General features: G+C 31.4%; 1 long non-coding RNA gene across 6 annotated transcripts; it reads right to left on the minus strand.

Annotated features, from left to right (window-relative positions):
• Positions 1-1,560: 1,560 nt before the first annotated feature.
• Positions 1,561-3,451, minus strand: LOC139847957 (uncharacterized). 6 transcript variants are annotated; one of them, XR_011759763.1, is made up of 5 exons: positions 3,202-3,451; positions 2,733-2,781; positions 2,585-2,618; positions 2,154-2,330; positions 1,561-1,755 (listed from the first exon to the last, which is right to left on the minus strand). It is a non-coding gene; the product is annotated as an uncharacterized lncRNA (long non-coding RNA). The 6 variants fall into 6 exon arrangements; XR_011759762.1 differs by having other exon boundaries at positions 3,023-3,451; XR_011759759.1 differs by having other exon boundaries at positions 2,585-2,781.
• Positions 3,452-6,078: the final 2,627 nt, after the last annotated feature.

Consider the following 6,078-nt stretch of genomic DNA (forward strand, 5'->3'; position numbering starts at 1 on the left):
CCCCACACTTAGTTAGATGTGGTGTCGAAATTGTGATTAACTTCATTTTCAATTGGACTATCAATAACTTGTATATCTCCGACTTTTGCTTCAAGCCAATTGTTAATTTCCTCTGTAACTTTCACAAATTCAACTAACATTGCCTTTTCTTTAGGTGACAAATTGGATACTAATCGGTTACATAACTTAAAGTTCCCCTTAATCCTAGCATCTTGAATCCGTTTATAAAGTTTCTTCGTTGAACTGTTAAAAACGGGTTCATCTTTTTTCGTATCAACAACGAGGTTCTTTATTATCGGGTTATCATTATGTGTTTCTTTATCTTCCCCACACTTACGCGTTTTTATTGGTTCAACAGTTTTGGTTGGAGAAGATCTAAACTTTTGGTTCACAAAAGTGACCGATTTGTCACCATCCCTAAGTGTCATTCTACCTTCTCTTACATCAATGAATGCTTCGGTGGTTGTTAAAAATGGGCGACCTAAAATTAGAGGAATATCAAGGTCTTCCTCCATATTAATAACTATGAAGTTTGCAACAAAGGTCAAACTTCCCCCTTTAACAAGTAAATTGTTTGCTCACTACAACAAAAATGTACCTATGGGACCCCCAAATTGGTCATATAATGTGACTTTATAGGACCTTTTCGCTTGATAGGACTAACAGAATGGGGTTGTAACTAAGGCGGTCGTATAAAGTATAGAAGTTAAAAAGTGTCCTAAAAGCTAATAAGATTATGAAACCAATTGTCAGGTCCGATAATATGATTAACAACCACGTTGAAAGGTCCTTAAAAGTACATATTAGGAACAATTTTTTGATATTGAGACATACAAAAGGGTCACAAAAAGTAAAAATAGATTACATTAATACCAATGAAATGGTCCTAATAAAATTTTATATTTATTAAGGACTAACAAAAATGGTCTCATTACAAGTATTTAGTATTTTAGTATCCAAATAAGGTCCTATCATTAAAAAAAATACTACAATAGTACCAATAAAAGCGTCCTAATGTAATGATATACTAGTTTAGTACCAAGAAAAAATGTCATAATATGCACAAATTTTACTTTAGTACCACATAAAGGATCCTAATATAATTATTATTAAGGTTAATACCACTAAAAAAGTCCTAATATAAATATCTTATACTTTAAAACCACAAAATTGGTCATAATATATAATAATATGTTACTTTATTACCACATAAGGGTCTTAATATAATAATATTATATCAAGTTTATTATGACATTATTATACGTCCTATCAAGTCATGGTAGTTCCGGATCCAGTTCAGATCAATATTCGGAGCCAGTTCGGATATTCGGTTCCAGTTCAGATATTCGGATCTGATTCGAATATTCAGGCCCGATTCAAGCCTTTAAGTTCGGTTCGGATAATCGGATATTCAAGTCCGGTTCGGTTAATCGGGTCCAGTTCGGATATACGAATCCGGTTTGCTTTTCAAATTTTTAGCAGTTTTATCGAATCTAATTTTTATTTTTATTAAATATGATTATGGACACCCAATTAATAATTAATATTAAAAAACAAATATGAAATAAAATATAATTATATTTCAATTAATTATTCTTATAACATGGAAAACATTAAACATAAAAAAATCATAAATAATTCAACATATAAAGATTTCGCATAACATTTGACAAAAATGTAAAATTAACAAGCAACGGATAACGTCCTCGGTCGGCATCTATCTTCATCATTCCTTCATCATTCCTCAGGTACCACCTACAAATAAACCATCCACGTATAAGCATATAACCTATATACGTTATAATAATTTATCTTTAATCTTAATTATTACAAGTTTAATATACCGAGATAAACATCTAAGGACAAGCAATAGACGCACCAATAGCGTCTTTAACTGTATCAAATAGACTATCTAATGCTCTTATTGCTCAAGATCATTGGAGCGAAGATGGTCATAGCAGCTTACACACATAAACGAAAATACTACCAAACATCTTTGAAGCTACAAATTGTGCGTTTAAAACAATAATCAAAGGGATAGAACACCTGTGAGTGTTAGTGTTCGTGTATGCTGGAGCAGATAGCAGCAATTCAAACACATAAATATATTACTTAAAAAACAAACATGGATAAACAAATAATAAAAATCAAACCTTCAACAATAATCTTGCAATATTTGAGGAAGAAGAGCCATATAGTACTGTATCATAAGAGCCATGAGCGTCAATGTTTACATTATCAACAGATTCTTGAATACGATTGCATGGCACTCCTAGTTATCTGCGTTCTGGACACACATAATGACAACTAATCCGATCGACAGTCAACATCTGCAACAGCAGATGAAGACAGATTCACAATTACTTGCCTTTGCTTCTTTAGGCGGCATTATAGAAACTAACAATTTTTAAGAAAGAACAAAGACAAAAAACGGCACAAATAACAATCGATAACCAACACCATTAACATAAAAACCATTACACAGCCACCGATTATAAAATTTTGGAAGAATACAAAGTAAACACGAATCACCAATAGATATTTAATTTAAATTTAAATGAGCGTATAAAAAAGGAAGAAATACCTTACTTCAATTACCAATTTACCGAACAAAAAATCTGTAGTATAAATAACAGATTAAAGAACACAAAATCTCTAATCTGAAATAAAAATACTGATGATATAGACTTGCAATTCGAAATAAAAATACTGATGATATGATAGAGACTTACAATCTGTAGTAGAATTTGTTGAAAGATAGCTGCATCCTCCAATTTCTTCCTGAACCAGAAAAACAAAAATAGCTATCAAAATTGTTGTAAAAACAAATATATCTAATAATAGATAGATTACATACAGATAGAAAAAGATAACAATTTTCCATTTTTTATAAACTTAAAACATCGTATCAACAAATCCTATGGTACAATCGAATGAAAAAATGATACGACGAAATCCTAAACCTTTATAAAACTCCATATTCAATCTCAATGATCAAAACCAAAAACAACAACAACGATACCTCGTCAGTCTGATCAAAACCAAAAAATCCGAAGAAATCCTAAATCCAGAAATGCTAAATTACTTCAAATATACCTCTTTTTTTCATTTGTACCTCAAACAAAGAACAAAAAAATAGCTGTAAAAAGTAAATTTCCATACACATACGTTTCAGGAAACCCTAAGTTTCCATACACATACCTTTTTGGCGTCCCGCAACCATTGATTAAACATAGTAGATGGTATTGAAAGAATGTATATAATCGGTGAAGGTGTTCAATCCGATTGACGGACCTTCAACAGGATCTTGACTTTAATTGGTGGAGGTGTTCATTCATAAAGCTGATTGTGGATTAGACATTAGGAGGTTAATCTCATAATTGATTAAACGAAATCAAGGATACATCCGATAGGGATTTTAGTGCGATGTTATTTTGGGAGCGGCTGAATAATTTGGTGAACCCTAACAAAAATGAGAAGCTATTTTGATAACAACTATTCATCGAACCCTCGCTTTGGCCCGGGTTCGATTTTCAATGTATTTTATTGTATTTAGTAAAATTATTTTGTGACTAACGATGATGTCGTTGAAGCGCAACTCGAGTCGAACTAAAAGATATAACCCGTGAGAGATTTAAATGTTATTTTAAATTAACAATATATGTGCATCTCCGCGTTTCGCTATGGAATTGTCGACTTTTAAAAATTTAACACAAAATCAACGTGTATGAAAAGTACCCCAAGTATTTAGCGTTTTTTAAAAAACGTCCGTTTTGCGTATAGCTAGTGACATTGTGTTCCTATAATTATTTCGAGTTTAACGATCGTGTCGGAAAAATTTAACTCGTTGCGAGCGAGAAGATATGACCCGTTGAATATTTGGGTGGAGTTAATTTAAGATTTTTTATGAAAATGGTTATTTGACACTTTACCCCCCTCTTTGGGGGTCGATTTGAATTTTTCAAAAAAGTGTGGGGGCGTTGTTGGTAAAATAAAATTTAGTTAAAATTGAAAGAAAAAAAAAGGTGAAAAGTCGAAAATGCTCCTGATTACTATTCATAACTTTTGTCTGTTAGTTAATATGTAAATTAAATACGATGTCCCCAAGCTTTTTTTCCTAAAAATAATGTGATGGGTTTTTTTTTCTTTTTTTTTCCCCTAAAAACTACATGTTTTTTTTTCTTTCTAAAAACTACAAATTTTTTTTCACAGACAAAAAACACACAATTTAAGAAAATAATGTACTTTATGTTGACATTCAGTTTTACTCTTACATTTTTTTTCTCCATTAATCATATTCGCATACATTAAGGGCATAATAAAACTTAAACTTTTTATTTTTTTTCTATTTATGGAAGTGAACTATTAATTTGGGACATCATAAAATAAAATATTGGACTACTAATATGGTACGGATGGAGTATTATTAAAATTATAGTATCTTTTTTTTTTTTTAGTTTTAAGTTTTAAGTTTCTATCTTTGGATTTCAAACTTTTATCTTTTTAAATTTTACTAACAACATCTCCGAAGACTGTCTTTAAACTGCTTTAACGACAACTCTTATGGTCATTGTTAGAAAAATCATTTTGTACGTCTAAAAAAGAATATTATACAATATGACGACTAAAGACAATTAATTTTGTATAACATAAAAAGAATGTTGGACAGCGGAACCGATCGCATGTATAAAAATAACATTACACCATTTTTAATAATTATCGTTTTCTGTACAAAATTAATCGATCATTTTCTGTGATGGTGATGTTATGTCTAATGTGTTGGTGGTTTGGACCTGTCTCAACGTCGTCTGGCAAGATTTGGAGTTAGGCTAATGGGTTTAGGATATAGAGGCTAGATTATAGGTTTTATGGTTGAGGATTTAAAGTTTAGGGTATAGGGATTATGATTTGGGGGTTTATGGTGTAAGGTTTGGGGTTTAAGGTTTAGTGTTTAGGTTTCGGGAGAAATTCATAAAGTTTATGAATGGTTTTGGTTTCGGTGATGGCTCTTGGGGTAAAATTTGTGGTTCAGTGGTGTTCCGGTGCATATTTGGTTAACGACCATTCTTTACTATTGTTGTTTATTTTGTTTAGTTTGAAGGGTGTAAATGAGGTCGTTCTTAGTTCGAGTATCAGTCCAGTCTGAGCCAAACCTTAAAAAAGAATTTGAATTGAACCGAATATTATGTATGTATAACTTTCCTTGTACTCGTATTTAATAAAGACTAATCCTTGGAACAACTTACGAATTCCTTAAATTGATGGGTCTTCAGAAGTTTAGTTGATGACAACTAGTGCATTTACCATGTTCTCACATTCCTTGTAATGACTACATACGATTGTAACATGATTTTTTTTCTAAGTTGAATGTTGTGTTATGATTTTGACATCAACATAACAATTATCGTGACTCTAAAGACACCACATTATTTTTTAATGTGTCCGCCCTTGGTGTAGTCTAGTTATTAGGGGATATGCAACATAAAGCGGAAGTCGGTGTAAGACCGATCAGTGTGGAGTTGTCTTGGTTTACCGTTTAGCCTTTAAACCCTACAAACTAGAGCCTAAACTAAAAATATCCAAACACTATAATCTAAACCATACTCAACACTATACCTAGGACTTAAGCCCTAAATATCTATGATTGTTAAAACCGTTTTAAACTCTTCCCTAAAACTGTATTAGTAATAATAATAATAATATAGGTTTATATAAATGGTTAGCCTCTTAATATTTTTTATATATAGATAATAATTGGTAATAATAATAGTAAACATTATATATAAATAAAAAAAAGTCTAATGTAGTAGATAAAGATATGACATAAGTATATTTATATTTTTTAATCAATTAATATTAACTAGTCCGGGCCGGCCCGCGCGTTGCGGTGGAGGCTTTCGTGCTGCGTATTCATATTTAACGTAGCGTTGTGTATTTACAGAGTGGAACACGGCACATGTGTTAAGCGCCGTTTTAGATGTCGTTGTGTTAAGCGTTTTTTAAAAAGTATCCGTTTCGAACGTAGTTAGTTTTGTTTTGTTCAATAAATTTTTTCGAGTGTAACGGTGCTGTCGGAAA

This window comes from Rutidosis leptorrhynchoides, chromosome 5 (genome assembly GCF_046630445.1).
Source record: "Rutidosis leptorrhynchoides isolate AG116_Rl617_1_P2 chromosome 5, CSIRO_AGI_Rlap_v1, whole genome shotgun sequence".
In the NCBI taxonomy this organism is placed as follows: Eukaryota; Viridiplantae; Streptophyta; class Magnoliopsida; order Asterales; family Asteraceae; genus Rutidosis; species Rutidosis leptorrhynchoides.